Genomic DNA, 16,879 nt, shown 5'->3' with positions numbered 1-16,879 from the left:
CACTCATTATAGTTGTGTCTTTTCCTCCAGTCATGGCCAGCTAGGAACGTGTGGGTGCCTTGTGGTTTGAGAGTTCAGTGTAACCAGGGCTGGCATTTTGCCAGATAAGTCTTATGAGAACAGTTAGAATGTTATGTAAGGAGTTGCTCTAATGATGGGCCTTAGAATCTCAACTGGGGAAGAAGAGCAACAAGGACATGAGTCAGGTGAGTGATATACAGCAATAAAATGGTGGTCAGGTCAAGGAGGAGTCATCCTGGTAGGGCGTCTGGAATTGTTGGAGTCCTAGGACTAGAGAGAGAGCTAGAAAGATAGAAAGGGTTGGTCAGAAAGCTCTTTTCTCAGCTCTCTACTAAATGCCAATTCTATTCTAGAAGAGGGGCTATGATTTGTACTTATTTTTCTATTCCCAGAAGTGTCTTTTTTAAAAAGTTCACATAATAGACATCTCTTGAGAGAGAACCATTATTGTGTTACCAATTTGACGATTATTTTCAGGAGACAGGATGGGAATAGTGGAACACTCTAACAGAGGAGCCAGCTCATCTGGGTTCAAGTTCAGACTTTGCCTCTCAACTCTCAGTTTGTGGGCTCATTTCTTAACTATTGTGAGTTTCAGTTGGCTCATCTGTAAAATGAGGAAAAATAATAACTGCCCTGCAATTATTGTGAAGATCAAATGCAATAAGGTATGTGAAAGTGCTCTGTAAACTAAAAGGCCAATTAACAATAGCCTGAAATAGCCACAAGACCATGAATCACCCAGCAAAGGGAGAAACGCGAGCCTCCAAGGACTTTTGAGGGGGACCTTTGTGCCCCTTCCAATCTCTATGACTAAGCCAAGTGACATGTTTGTTGGACCCCAGGCTCTGTCTGCAGTTTTCTCCTTTACCAGCCCCTGTTTTTGTGCTCCAAGCTCTGCATCCTGTCAGAGAGGAACAGAGCAGGGACAAAAGAAAGTGAGGAAATCAGAGAGTGGACGAGAATTGGATGAAATGACATGTTCTGAGTGCCTACTTTATGTACATTTACCGGGCATTTTGCAAAAATCTCATTTAGTCTCATCTCCTCTGCTATTTGGTATTATCTTCTCTATAATTCAGTATTACAGATGAGGAAACAGACTAGAGAGTTTAAGTTATTTGACCCAAACTCCACAATCCAGAGGTGGTGGGAGAGGAAATCAACCCATTCTCCCTCTGAAACCAAAGCCCAGAGTCGTCCTAATGACTCCAGGATTTACAAATAACCCAGACGACTCCTCTCCACCCAGAAAAAAATTTTCTTTTGGGAGAGTTTTCTGAACTCAAGCTCTCATTTTGCTCTGTGATGCTTAAGCTTCTAGAATAAGAGGAGGTTGTAGTCAAAGAAGAGAATCTTTTTAGAATACTAAAATTAGTAAAATCCTTGGGACAAGGAATTATTCACACCAGAGCGAATACAACTTAGATTTTGGAAGTGGGTTGACTTAAAAGTCTCTCTTAGTTTTTCATTTGCTCAGAACTTATCCATTAAGAGGTCTATGGCAACACAATAAAGGGACAAAGAGAACTGGGCTAGTATTCCAGACTCAGGGCGTCTCAGTGTTGAACGGTTACTGGTCTGGATATCTCGTCCTGAGTAACCATCCACCCAAAACGTAGTGGTTTGAGATAACAGTTTGGTTCTATCTCTTGTTGACTAGGTTCTGCTGCATAGTTGATTCAGATTGGGTTCTGCTGGGTGGTTCTTGCTTAGGATTTCTCCCTGCACTTAACAGCCTGATGTTGACTGGCCTGCATCCTCTGAAGGTTCAGTGGGTCTAGACATCCAAAGTGGCTCTCCTTCCTGGCTAGTGCTTAATTCTAATGACTGGGACTCCAGTTAGCATTGTCAAGCAAAGACTGCACACATGATATTTTCATGTGGCTGGAGCTTCTCATTTCTCCCAGTCTCTAGGTTCTAAGAGGGAGTGTCCCAAGAGTAGAATGTTCTAAGAATTAGAAGAAAAAAGTTGCCAAGCCACTTAAGAGCTGTGCCTAGAACTGGCATGGCGTCGCTTCTACTGTATTCTGTTGATCAAAAGCAATCACAAATCCCATTGAGATTCAAGAGATTGGAGAAGTAAACTCCACATTTTGATGAGGAAGAGAAAAGGTCATGTTGCAGAAGAGAGTAGGGATGGGAAACACTGCTGCATTTATCTTTAGAAAATACAGCCAGCCACAGTCACTAGTCCAGTGAAATATCGTTGGCTTTCACAACAGTCCAACTTCTGGTGTTGGAGTCTGATCTAGCTCCTTCCGGACTCTCTACCCACATCTCATACCATTGCTTGCTATGCTGCAGCTCTATTATTTTCCCTCTTTTCTTTATTCCTACCTCAGAGTTTTGGCACTGCTTCTGCACAAAATTCTCCTTCTCTCAGTTCTTCCCATTGGAGCCTCCCCCATATCATAGGAGTCTCAGCTCAAATATAACCTCTTCTGAGACACGTTCCCTGAAGAACACATGACTGTGCTTATGCTCTCCGTAGCCAATACATGTTTGCTTTCCTGTCCACCATCTGTCCTACCAGTATAACACAAGCTCCAGGAGAGCAGTGACCTGGTCTCTCTTGTCCACTGCTATTTCCCAGTGCTGACACCAGTGTCCACTGCATGGTGGTCATTCAGGCAATCTTTGTTAAATGAATGAATGGTCAAATGAATATCCCTGTCAACTGGCAGCTAAAGACTGCTTAGATTCCTGTTATGTCAGGGAATTCAATACTATTTCTTCGGGAAACTATTTTATCTTTGGACACATCTTACACAATTCCTGCACAATGCTACAAATTTACCTAGCTAGTTAAAAGATCTATTATTTATAGATAAAAAAATTCGGGGTTTTCAAACCATACCTCTAAGTGCCATAGCTCTGTGGCTCCCACCTCCAGGAAGAGGCCAAGGGGAGACATGGGGGGAAAAGGTAAGGGATTCCATCATCATTTCAATCGTGACCACAATCCTTTTATTTGTTTTAACTATTGGAGTTCTATGTGAGACTTAATTTGAAAAACAATTGCATTACTAAAAATATGATTTAGATGGTCTCTTTGTCTCTGTTCTGTATCTTCATGATGGTATTTCTCCGTGTGATCTTCTAACCCCCACATCAGAATCAACACTGTGGAAACCTGTGAAAAATGCAGACTCTCTGGCCCTTGCTTAATTAAAATTTTTGGCCATGGGACCAAGGAATCTGTATTTCAACAAGCACATCAGGGGCTTCTTAGGTACCCAAAAGTTTGAGAATCACTGCTCTATGATGTGAGAACAAACTGATGAAAATAAAGAAATAAGTTGCCAACGTAGAACTCTTTTTCCTTTGGGATGATCCATTACAAAAAGTGATCTTTTCTCAATATATACAGAATTTTTTGGAGGAGTAGGTATGGCTAGTTGACCTCAAGTTATCCAGAATGTGGACTTTTGTTATCTTTGTTAGAGGCCCTGAATGCTTCCTCAAATATCTCAGTGACTGAAGCTAGAGCATATATATGTGTACACACACACACACACACACACACATTACCAGTGGCCAGCGTCACAGCCAACCTACCACCTCACTCAGCTGAGTCCTGCCAATTAAGTACTTCTTGAGTGGTATAATAACAGGGCCCTTAAAATTCCAAGCATAAAACAGCTAATAAAAGTATCTTGTTTAACAAAGTAATAATTAAAAAAAGCAGAGACAAAAAAAGCTGCAAAGTTTTCTTTGTGATCATTGTTTAACACTGTATGTAATTAAATATTAATGAAAGTATGCTACTTTCATTTTGTGAGCAATTTAATTCAATTAAAAATAAATGGGTCTCCTTGGCTCAGTGGGCATACTGATATACAGAACAGCACTGCCCTTAACTCGGTTTCCACTGTGTTTAAATCCAGCACCGAGCAGAGCTACTGAAATTCAACCCCAGGCTTACACAATTAACTCATTAAGAACCAAGAACCAACGTCAGTCAACTGAATATAGTGCTCTGCAGCATTCACTGCGTACGAAGCATAATACTGTTTATTTAAAAAATATTTTAATCAAGCATTTGCTATGTGGGATGAAAAGACACTTAAGATATTTCCTAGATGTCAAAGCCTAGTTATCTCACAGGGCGGTATAGGCATTGACCAGAAAGGGGAAGGAGAAATCTGGAATCTCTCTGCTTGTATCTTGATCAGGGTGTTGGTTAACTGCCACACACACACACACACACACACACACACACACACACATACATACACACACATCCATTACATATATTCTGTATATATTTACATATATATGAGTACAGCTCAGTGATTGTGTGTGTGTGTGTATACAGATGTATATACATTTAAGGTCAGTGCGGGCTATGCGTGCGACTGCAAATACAGTCAACCCTTGAACAAGGTGGGGGTTAGGAGCACGGATACCCTTGCCGCTGAAAATCTGAGTATTATGCTTTGACTCCCCAGAAACTTAACTACTAATAGCCTGCCGTTGGCCTTGCTGATAACATGAGCAGTCCATTAACACATTTTTGCGTATGTTAAACGTGTTATGTTATATACACTATATTTTTACAAAATTGTGAGATTGGGAAAAGAAAATGCTGTTAAGAAAATCATAAGGAAGAGAAACTACATTTACAGTGCTGTACTATATTACAGTATACTGTATATTATAGTAATATATATCGTATACAGTATAATGTATAATAGTAATATATATCGTATACAGTATAATGTATATTATAGTAATATATATCGTATACAGTATAATGTATATTATAGTAATATATATCGTATACAGTATAATGTATATTATAGTAATATATATCGTATACAGTATAATGTATATTATAGTAATATATACAGTATAATATATATTATAGTAACATATTACTATAATCTAAAAAAAAGAAAGAAAAAAAAAAGAAAAGAAAAGAAAAGAAAAGAAAAGAAAAGAAAAGAAAAAAAAGAAATCGACATGTAAGTGGACCCGTGTAGTTCCAACCCCCGTTGCTCAAGGGTCAAGCTGTATTTCATACATAATGGGGGGGCGGTGGAGGGACACTTCTGCCCCCAGGACCTCGGGGTCTGGTACGATCAGGCACACGAGAAGCCACATAGGCGTCACTTAGGAAGCTCCCGGCTCACACCTGGCTGGGAAGCACAGACAAATACTTAAAGGTACTAGTTTCGTGATAAAAACACACACGTCTTAAGCGTCCTTAGGGGACAGCCGCGCGGCAGCGGTGGGCGTTGGAGTCCGCGCTCAGGGGGAGCGCGCGGGCAGGTGCGCCCCAGGTGCGCCCCAGGTGCGGGGCAGGACGGGGGGGGGGGGGCGGGGGCCCAGGCGGTCGCGGGGAGCCGAGGCGAGGACGGGGCGGCCAGCAGGCCCCCGGGGGCGAAGTGACGGGGTCGGACCGCCCGGGGCGGGAGGGCGCTGGGCGCGGCGGCGGTGACAGCGGAGCGCGGGGGCGGGCCGGGGGCGGCCTCCTGGGGCGGGGGCCGGGGCCGGGGCCGGGGCGGGGCGCCCGCAGGCCGGGGGGTGCGGGATCCGCCGCCGCCGCCGCCGCCGTGGCCGAGCCGCTCTCACTTCACCCCCAAGGGCCGCGGTGTGGGGTGAACTTGGGGCTGCGGGGCCGCGACCGACAATGTTACCACCGCGCCGAGGGCGCGCGGCCGGGCTCCCCGGGGGCAGCGCCCAGCCCTGCAGGCCGAGCGGGCCCTCGTGAATGGGGAGGGAAGCGCCAGTCTCTGGACAAAAAAAAAAAAACAAAAAAAAAAACTTTGCTGCTAAAAACGAATCCCCGGCCAACATTTTACAACCTGGACGCATTGTTAATGTGCTGGTTTATCGGGCAGGAATAGGAAGCCGCGCTGGGAAACAATGTATTCTTTTTAGGTGCAAGGTCAGCGTCTGCAGGACCTCGGGGTGACCCGGGGGGCCAGCGCCGCGCCGCAGGGGAGAAGGCTCCGGGGCCGGCCAAGGAGCTTCCTGGGCGGGGTGAAGCGCGCCCCCGTCCCCCACCCCCGTCCCCCACCCGCACCCGCACCCCCACCCCACCCCCCGCCCAGGCCAGGCGGTGTCTCTGGGAGCCCTGAAGCGCGCACGCCCCGCCCAGGCGGCCAGTGCCGGCCCGAGGGGGCGCTGCAGGCGGCGAGGCCTGGGGTTTGGGGCGTGCGTGGGCGGAGCCCCCCTGCGGCCCCCGCGGACCCCGCACCCTGCTCCCTCGCTGCAGGGCGAAGCCGCCGCCCTCGAAGGTAGCCAGGGAGGCTCAGAGCGGGCCCGGCCTGCCCTGGGGACCGTCCCCAGCGCCAGAGCATGTGAGAGTGGGGAGAATTCCGAGGTGCCGCTTCCAAAACTCGTCCTGGGGCCTGGGGCGGGGGGCGGGGGTGATGGGGAGAGAAAATCCAGGTGGTTGCGGGCCAGCCCGGAGTGAGAGTGCGGGCTCCCACCGCCAAGGAGCTGCGCGACCTGTGTGCAGGAGACTTAAGGTCGCAGGAAAACCTCCAGTTCGCGCACGTGCAAAAGGAGAAGGATAGGAACGCGGGCCACATAGGGCCGCTGCACGGATTAAATAGGGTAAGGGACGTGAAGCGCTTGGCACGCTGGCATATGGCCAGCACCCAGTAAAGGGCATTGATTGCACTCGCTGTTTCTTCTACCTAGAGAAAGACCCGTTCGTCCCCTTACCTCCCCCATGGGTCCCTCCTCTAGTTTACTTTCCTCCGTCGTGCTCCCCACTCCAATATACCATGTCTCTTACAGTTGTATCTTCTTTACTGTCTGTCCCCGCCAGCAAGAGGGACGCTCTCCGAGAATGGAGATGTGTGTGCTTTGCTCTGCCACTGGACCCCCAGAACCTGGAATAGTGCATAGCACACAACAGTTGCTCAATAAACATTAAATAGAGGATAGATGATGATGAAGACCTGGATTTGGAGTGTAAAAAGCCCCAGGTTAGTCCCTTGATTCCATATTTTACAAGATCAGCACTCCTACCGGATGGTAAGCAACATGATGAAGGAACTGTATCTTGTATAAGTGGATTCTCCATAGCTAAGGTTGATAGATTTAGCAAGTAAAAATACAGGATGTTCAGTTACATAAAAAAAAAAAATTAATATAAGTACATCTCAAATGTTGCACGGGACATATTACACTAAAACATTATTCACTGTATATCTAAAATTAAAATTTATCTGAGTGGCCTGTATTTTATCTGGCAGCTTTATCCATCCCTGATTCCGAGTAGGCCCAAAATTAAGTAGTTGCTGAGTGAATGGATAATAGGCTCAAAATCCAGAAAAATCAGAGTAAACCTAAATAAAATAGGAAGGTCAGGCCTAATTGTGTGCTGCTCATGTTTAACTACGGACTCTTCGAGGAAAAAAAAAATCCTTGATTTACAACATTTGACAATCTCCATGGTGTAAATAATCCCACCACGGCTGATTTCAAGCTACCAAGGACACATGATTAGAATGCAGAGTCCAAAGAGATGAGCCCGATCAGCTTTGGCCAAGCAGCCCGCACCAGCTGGCTGGAGCAAGTCATAGGACGGAAGAAAGAGGCAACGAACAACCAAAGGCAATGAAGAAATTTGACTCACCTCCACTATACCATGGCAAGCCTCTGCTGCCATTTCCTCAAAAACATTCCATGAGGTAGAAATTATTAGCCCCACTATTTTTAAAAACAAATGAGGAGGGCGCCTGGGCGGCTCAGTCACTTAAGTGTTGGCCTTCGGCTCAGGTCATGATCCCTGGGTCCTGGGATCAAGCCCCACATTGGGCTCCCTGCTCAGCGGGGAGTCTGCTTCTCCCTCTACCCCTCCCCACTGCTCATGTTCTCTCTCTGTCTGTCTCTCTCTCTAATAAATAAATAGATAAAATATTTTTTAAATGGGGGAAATAGGGCAGAGAGACAATTATGTCTAAAAATTGTCTAGTCTCACAGCTCATAAGCCCGCCCAAGCCTACTCTCTCTGCCTGAAACAGGTCTTCCTCTGCAGTCACTGGATATGGAAGCCAAGGAGCCTCAGAGGTTTGAGATCAGCAGGCCAACCTGGCCATTCCTCAGCAGAAGCAGTGGAGGCAAACAGTAAAAGGGTTAGCAAACTCCCAGCAGGGCTGGGGATAGAACATGTACTTCTTGACCCTCAGAGGGTATGTGTGTGTGTGTGTGTGTGTGTGTGTGTGTGTGTGTGTCTGTGTGCATGTGCACGTGTGCACCCTGTGTGCATGTGTTGTAGAGAAATTCTCAGAGTATGTTCTTCTCATGTGAGGAGTCTAAGAAATAAGCAGGGGAACCTCAAAGGAGTCAACACACGATAAGTATGCATTGGCTGGGTTGTTTGTTTTTTTTTAAGTGTTGCAAATTCTACTTTCTTGATCTCACCCAGGTATTTTGAAACCTTAGACCAGAGCAGAGAACACCCATTACCAAGCAGTGACCAGTGCAGGGATAGGAGCTTTTTCTTTACCGAAGACAAGCAATCTCAACTCCTGGCTTAAAGTGAGAACCCCCAATGTTCTACAAAAAGTCCCTGTACCCATCTCTCTTTTCTTCTCCTCCTGTGGGTTCCACAGAGGATAGCCATGCACAGAAGCCAGGCTCTGCTGGTCACTGCATGTGGCCACAGACAAGTCCCTTTCCTGCTCTCTCCCAGCTATAAAGCAAAAATATGATTTCTGGGGCCTCTTCCAGCAGTCACAGCTATAATGTTCTCTCTCTCAAGCCCCACCCCACCCCCATCTTCTCACTCTTTTCTCCCTTCCTCATTATCTTCCTGTTTTTCTTGGTTTTTGCAAACCTTCCCCTTCCCTCACCCCGACCTCTCTGGCTCCCCACCACCTTGCTTCTCTGTCTCTCCTCGCTCTCTCTACCCTTGCCCGCCCAACGCACACACAGACGGCTGGAGCTAACGCTGCCCCTTAATTAGACAGAAACTCTGCTAATAAAACAAAGAAAGAAAATAGGGAAAAGCCAGGAGCAAGCAGCGCCTGGGCAGAGGCAGCTCTCCAGAGCAGGCAAGCCCCCAGCGGTCCTCTGCGATCCATATATATTAACTGTGCCCTTCTCTTTTATCTGGAGAGCACTTCGCCAGCTACACAAACAAAAGATTATGCAGATTATCATAAGCATAAAGAAAAAAATCATCTTAACCAAACATCCCAAAATGTAAGCTCCTGAATGGGAAAACCTGGGCATCCCAAGGCCACAAGCGCCCTCCAGAAGGAGAAGGGCCCTGGCCTTTGCCCATTCGCCTCCTGGTGAGCAGCACAGAGCTCTGAGAGGCAAGGATGCTCTGAGATGTCCCAGCTTGCTGTAAACTCTGAAAGCAAATGAGAGCCCTCAAGGCTCATTAGACCTATTTATACAGTTCTTCACTGGGAAAAATTAAATCTTCCAAACACAGATAAATACACCCCTGTGACAAATGAACTAGCTAGTCACGTTTAAACCCCAGCTCCGGTGCTGACAAATGTACTAGTTGAACCCCCCAGGCAAGATAAACATAATTCTTTATCTTGAAATCCCTGTAGTTGGGAGACAAGGAACACAAGGACTACCACAAGTGTGTAGGGATGGAAGGCTGGGAGGAGGACAGTGCTGTAAGGTAGGAAGAGCTCGTGAAGGTCACCTTCTCAGCCAGGTAGCCAAACCACTACACCTCTCCCTGCCTAGCTCTGCTCAGGCCTTCTGCTAACCTTGAGGGTCTCTCAACCTGTGCTGGCCACCAGCTGTCTTCTACCTACACGCAGTATCCTTGGAGATTCCAGTGGCACACAGTGACACAGGGTGCCCTCAAAATGGCTCACTGCCTGTCCCTCTGTATTTCTCAACAGGCCCTATCTTTTCCAGGAAACGCTCCTTTTCTGGGAAAGGTTGGCAGAGAATGATCCCGGCAGGAAATGGCCATCTGTGGGCCTCTGAGAAGAGATAATGATAAGATAGAAGAGAAGAGAAGGCTCTGGCTCGCTCTTGGGAATCCCCACTCCTGGAGCAGCAGCTGTATGTTCTAGAGCTGGGGCCGCTGGACCACAGGTGGATGCGGAGCACTTGGGAGGCTGCTAGCCTGAATTGACATGTACTGTGAATGTAAAATATGCCCTGAACTTTGAAGGCTTAGTACCAAAAACAAAAAAGTGACCTATCTCATTAATAACTTTTATAAAGTGATTACATGTTGAAATGATATTTTGGATATGTTGGGTTGAATAAAGTATATGATTGGAATGAATGTCACCTGCTGTTTCCCCCTCTTTTTAAAAGTGACTACTAGAAACCTAAAAATTGCACAGGGTGCATATCCTACTTCTGTGGCACAGCACACCTCTGGAGAAGCTTTAGCTTCGACACACTGAAATCTAGGTTTCCTCAAGAGCCCATTTTCAGACTTTGCCTCATTATGAAACCTTTTCATGCTTGAACCAAAGTGGAATTGATTTGTGTTTTCTTTTTTCCCAGTATAGGGACCTAAAGTTAAACTCCTCCTAAGCTGTGAAAGAGAAAGCCAGATCCAGAAGTTCCTCACTTCGGCACTGCGCCTCTTAGTTTTTAAAGCTCATTGCCTTTCCTGTCATTTCTTCCTCTTGCCTCCTCCCACTTGCTCTGAGAACTCGGGCTCTTACCTGTGCTAGTCTTTGCTTTAGAAACAGCAGAATACAAAGGCTCATAAGAACCTGAGAAGACCATCAGACTCATTCAAATTGGTCCACTTGACCTAGTCCTAGCAAAACACGCTGTCTTGGTCAATTCTTTTTTAAAAGGCAATAATGCTCATTTGTTTTCCTGTAGTAAATAATACTTCTTCACTGTAGAAAAAAATGGGAAAAGAGAAGCCAAAAGAAGAAAATTAAAATTACCCACAACTTCAAACCTCAGGCTAGCCATTGTTGATGTTTTAGGGGTTCATGCTCCCAAAATTGTATTTTATATGATGAAAATAATAACTATAACATCTATCGAGCACTTACTATATCCAGGCAGTGAGCTGGACATTTTAAACATATTTTTCTTCATAATTATCCTGAAGTAGATTCCACTATTATCCCCACATTATGGTTGAGAAAACTGAGACTTAGCAAATTTAAATGTCTTGTCCCAAGACAAACCACTAGGAAGTGGCCAAACCGGTTGAACACAGGTTCAAATGGGCTCTGGACAGGAAGCACTCAGACTCCTACTTCCAGCTAAAAGTTCTCCAAGGAGAAAGATGCTCTCACTGCCCTCATCAACTTGTTCTCTTAAAGGCATCCAGCTCCATCTAACCCTCCTAGGTTCACAGTTCCTGCCTCCATCTATTCAGACCACTGTAACAGAATGCCATAGATAAGGTGGATTATAAATAACAGGACTTATTTCTTACAGTTCTGGAGACTGAGAAGCCCTAGATTGGGACACCCACAGATTCAGTACCCAGTGAGGTCTGGCTTCCTGGTTCATGGATGGTCACCTTCTCCCTGTGTCCTCACATGGCCAGATGGCATGAGGGAGTGCTCTGGGGTCCCATATGATGGACTAATCCCATCATAAGAGCTCTGTACTCATGATCTAATCATCTCCCAAAGGCTCCACATCCATCACATGGTTGGTTTTCAACACATGAATTTTGGAGAGACACAAATACACAGTCTGCAGCAGTGCCATTCATTATGCATGTCCTAATCTACCAAGAACCGCTTCTTGCTTATGTATTCATCCAGTCAACAGGTATTTATTGGATACTTACTTTGTGCCAGGTGATATTCAAGGTAACTGGAATTTAGCAGTGAGCACAATCAACAAAGTTCCTCTGCTCTTATGGAGCTTATGTTTCAGTTTTGGGAGACAGACAATAAATAGACAAGCAAAAATATATTATGTCAGATAATAAGTGCAACAAACCACTAAGAAGAGAAAATTGAGTGGGGTGAGGGGGCACAAAAGAATGGGAAGGAGAGTAGAAGTAAGAATCACGTGGTGGGTTGCATCATTATTTGCAGGTTTTATTTTTATTTTTTTTATTTTTTTAGGCTGGCCAGGGAAGACCTCCCAGGGAAGGTGACATTTGAGCATGGACCTTGAAAGAAGAGAGGAAGGGAGTCATTAAGTTATCTGGGAAAAAGAGCTTTCCAGAGCTGAATGTGCAGCAAAAGCAGAAGCTCTGAGACAGGAGCATAGCTGGCGCCCCTGAGGAAAGTCAAGGGATCAGTGTGGCCAGAGTGAAGCCAGTGACAGTGGTAGGAGGTTAAGTTAGACAGGTTAAGTTAGATCAGGCCTTTAGAGCCACTGCAAAGCTCTGGCTTTTCCCCTGAGTGAGATGGAAAACCATGGAAGGTTTTTAGCAGAGGAGATGTGACTTACCCCTTTAAAGGATCACTCTAGCTACTCTCTTGAGAATATATTTTGGGGGCAAGTGCTGAAGCAGACTGACCTCTTGATAGCTATCCAGTAACCAAAAGAGGAGATGATGCTGGCTAGGATCAAGATAGGAGAGAGAGTCAGATTCTAGATCTATTTTGCAGGTAGAACCAACAGCACTTACTGATGGTTCAGGTGTCGGTTATGAGAGAAAGTGTCGAAGAGAGATCCAAGTTTCTCAGCCCCCAGCAACTAGAAAGATAATATTACCATTAACTAAGATGGAAAAACTACAAGGAGATTTTTTTTTGAGGGAGTAGAGAAATTGGGAGCTTTGAGGGTATGTTAAATTTGAGGTACCTATCGGACACCAAAGTAGAAGTGTCAAGTAAAAAGTTGCCTATTACCTGACTTCAGGGAACAGTCCAGGCTTGAGATATGAAGTTGGAAGCTCTTGGAAAATAGATGATATTTAAAACCGTGACTCGGAGTGAGGTTATCTTGGCAGTGATTAGTTAACAACATAGATGAGATATTTCTACTAAAGCCTTGGACCTTTCCAACTGGTAGATTTTACAGAAGTGACAAGAAAACAGCAAAAAAAAGACAGGAGGTAACAGTTAGTGAATAACCAGTAAATGAATAACCGGAAGAAGAGAGGGCTATTCAGGTCTGACAAAGACAGCTTTTCAAGTTGCCCCTGTCAAATGCTGCTGATGGAGCATGACATGGAGACTTGGCCATTGGATCTGACAATCTGGAGAGCATATATATTATCAATACAAACAAGTAAGACAAACCAGGAAATCTTTGCAGAAGGGCATGGGGTCAAGGGAGGCAATGAACCTCCCTTTTGTTATTCTTGTCTTCCTTCATGGTCCTTAGGGACACCTGAGGGTCAGTTAGCCTCTTTCAACTTGCTAGTCTAATCTGACTTCCTATGTAATAGACATATTAATAATAAAATGATGATCAAGAGATAGTCTTTTTAGAAGTTAATGATGCTTAGTGGGGAGTTCCCTTTGGAACTTCTCATGACCCAATGCATCTTCGAAGCTTTGGTGAGTTGATGACTTTTGGAAGAAGGAATACATTTTCTACATTTTATGAGCTTACAAAGCAGGATATTTTGAGATGACCATGCCTATACTGAGGACAGGATTCATCTCAACAACAGAATACTATAATATGCATATGGCGGACACTTTCTAGCAAGTATTAAAATCAGGTGATGTAGTCATACGGATGGAGGATTAAATTGGATTAAATTGCCTTGCCTGTACTCCATAAATAGACCTAACAATCCCAATAATTGAAAATCAACTCTAATTGTTCCATTTTTTTCCCTCTGTCTTCTGACAATAAAAGTATTTGGCCTTTTCTGGCCAATTCTTTTTTTTTTTTTTTTTTTTTTTTTTTAAGTGGAGGGAGGAGCAGAGGGAGTGGGAAAGAGAATCTTCAGCCGGCTCCACACTCAGTGCAGAGCCAGACTCAAGGCTCCATCTCACCACTCCAATATCATGACTGGAGCTGAAGCCAAGAGTTAGATGCTTAAACAACTGAGCCACCCAGGCACCCCTGTCCAATTCCATTTTTTAAAGATTTATAAACTGTTGACCCTATAATAGCATGTATATACGATGCGCCAATCCTATTGTGTTGCCTCTAGTTCATTCTGCAGAGTCCAACTTGAATCTCAGGATCTACCTCCCAGTCTTCCTTTGTCCTCTCCTTAAATAATTCATCCAGAAACTCTTAGATGTCCTTGGCTAAATAAGGTCCAAGTCACGTGAAATAGGGATATGACTCACTCACAAGGACGCACTTGGAATTCACACAGTCCTTCAGTGTGAAGAGCAGGCGGGAGAGATCTGATCCAGATAGTGATGGAGGACAAGTTCCAGAGCCTGAAGGAAGTAGCAACAGAGGCCTGCTTCCTTCCTCCTAAAGCAAGAAAAGTTGGCTCTGGGAAAAAGACAGCCAGAACTGCTTTATTTGTATCTGGAGCCTAGTCTTCTAAATCCAAAAGCCTCTAGAAACTTTCCAGAGGCAACGTGACTAAGAATACTGCCTTTCACAAAAATAGTCATTTCGAGTAATTACAATGTCCTTTCTCTAAAACTGCACCTGCTTTTTCACTGTACTGGGCTGCTTTTGCAACCCCCCGAATAGATTCGGGAGTGTTCTCTTTATCCCCTTACATCCACACTGCTCTAGAAGACTCTGGTAGCTCCTTGAAAAGTTCATGCTAGTGTTCATGGACATGAAGTTTTGATGTTTGAGAACTGTTACGGAGCATGGCTCTCCATTAGTATGACAACTTCACAATCTATGTACTCCACAGAGAAGTTTCTTGAAGTAGGCTGCATTCATTCATTCAGAGAAATATTCACTGAGCACCTATTGTCCAAAGCACCACTCAAGGCCCCAAGGAGAACAGCAGTGAACAGGACATAAAGAAATTCTTTTTCCTTTGGGATTTACATCACAGTGGGACAAGACTGAAAACAAACAATATAAATAAGTAGAACAGATAATTAGTTAAATGATGGTAAGTTCTAGGGAGGAAAATAATCAGGGCAGGTTAAGCAGGAGTAACCCGGTTGAAGAGGTAGAAAAAGAGTTTTAATTTTAAAGAGGGCGGTCAGGGAAGTTTGTTGAAAAAGTGTCATTTGAGCAAAGTCTGAAAGGAAGTGAGGGGCTGCGATCTGCAGAAATCTGGAAGGGGAGCCGATGAGGAAGAAGGAATTGTGATAGTCTAAGTCCTGAGACTGCAGTGTGCCTGCAATGTTCAAGGTACAACGAGAAAGTCAGTGTGGTCCACCAAGGGTGAACAGAGAGAGAGAGAGAGAGAGAGTAGTAGGGGAGAGGTGGTGGGAACCCAAATCATGCAAGTCCCTGTGGGGACTTGAGTTTTTGCTCTCGTGAGATGGGGACCCACTGAAGGATTCTGAATGGCTGAGTGACATATTTGAACTTATATTGTAATGGGATCACTTGGGTGCTTTGTGCAAAATATATGACACAGGAATAAGGAGCCTTGAGGGACATCAGTTAAGAGATTATTGCAATAATCCAAGTGAATATTGATGGTAGCAAATCACCCATCAAAGTGACATGGAGCACCTGTGCAAGCTGCAAGTTCCAGAGCCAAACTTAGATCCCCTGGATCAGAATGTGGGGTCATAGGACTCTGAAGTTTTCACAAGGACGCTGGAGTCTGCAAACCATTCTTCTCTTCTCGAGTGTGCCAGTAATTGATTTGTTGTCTCTCAGCTCCAAATTCACCCTTCACTGCCTGCTCTGAAAAAGTGGTTATGGACCCTTTAAATGGTTTTCCTTTGACGGCTAGCATGATGCTAAGCTTTGTCAGTAGAAAGCATGGAGAGACATTGCAGAAGGAAGGGGACGCCCATCCTAATTTGGTGTTCTTGTTCGGCAGGATCCCACATCACAGGCGATGTCTCCACTGTTCCACCCCTGCACATGAGGAGATTCTTCAGCCTCCCACTCCTCCTGCGGTGCAGAACCTTCACAAGCACGACCCCCACAGCACACATGGCCTGCCCAGTTTCTGCAGAGTGGGCAGCTTCTTCAGTAGTACAGGCAACTTCTCCAGCCGCCAGCTCTGGAAGCACAGGTGGCTTCTCAAGTATCCAGTTCCTTCTGCGCACGGCAGTCAGCAGTACCCCACATTTGGCAGCTTCCCCCAGCACCTCAGGTAATTTTATCATAAAAGCCTTCGGAGAGACACTACCTCCTGAACAACTTTTTTCTGCACCTTAGACAGCTCATTGATGATGAGTTCTAGGGGGCAAATTTCCAGCAAATTCCATTGACAATGGCTACTCATTTTCTATCCAGGGGGACCATAGCCATGTGGAGCCACGGCTTTCTCCAACAATGGCTGAATCCCAGCCTTGGAAATGGGTCGGAGGGGGAGTGGGCAAGAGGCAGAGAGGTCTTCCTGGGGCTTCTATCTCAGCCCTGAGTGTCATAGTTGCTTCTTTCAACTGCGATTCCTATATTTTTAGAGTTCTCTTTACTTCTTCCTAGCTAATCCCTCATTATTCTAATCACCTGTTATAATCAATAGTTCTTTATATTAACATTGTTGTATTCAAATTACTATGCACATTCCCTCTTCTGATTAGGCCCTGACTCACACACACACACACACACACACACACACACACACACACACAGCATCCCATACCTAGGAGGAAATTTAAAAGTCCATCCCCTGCATTGCCAAACCCAAATGTTTGGGAAATCGTTAATAATGGAAACAAACCTCTCAGTTTTATCTAATTCCTTGGCCGAGTTTTCTGCATGATAAATAATTATTTCTGTCTGCTTACTGCTGTCCGTCTTCAACTGAAGAACCTAGAAAGCACAGTCTCTCCAAACTGCTGAGGTGGAGAGAGCAGAGCCTCGTGGAGCACTTCTGCCTGGGAAGTAGCTAATGATGGACAAGCCCTCAGATATATAAATAATCCTTGAGCAGAATCAAGGATCTCCT

Source organism: Vulpes vulpes, chromosome 13 (assembly GCF_048418805.1).
Source record: "Vulpes vulpes isolate BD-2025 chromosome 13, VulVul3, whole genome shotgun sequence".
NCBI classification, from domain to species: Eukaryota; Metazoa; Chordata; class Mammalia; order Carnivora; family Canidae; genus Vulpes; species Vulpes vulpes.
The sequence above is the reverse complement of the archived record's forward strand: the minus strand, read 5'-3'. Positions refer to the sequence as shown.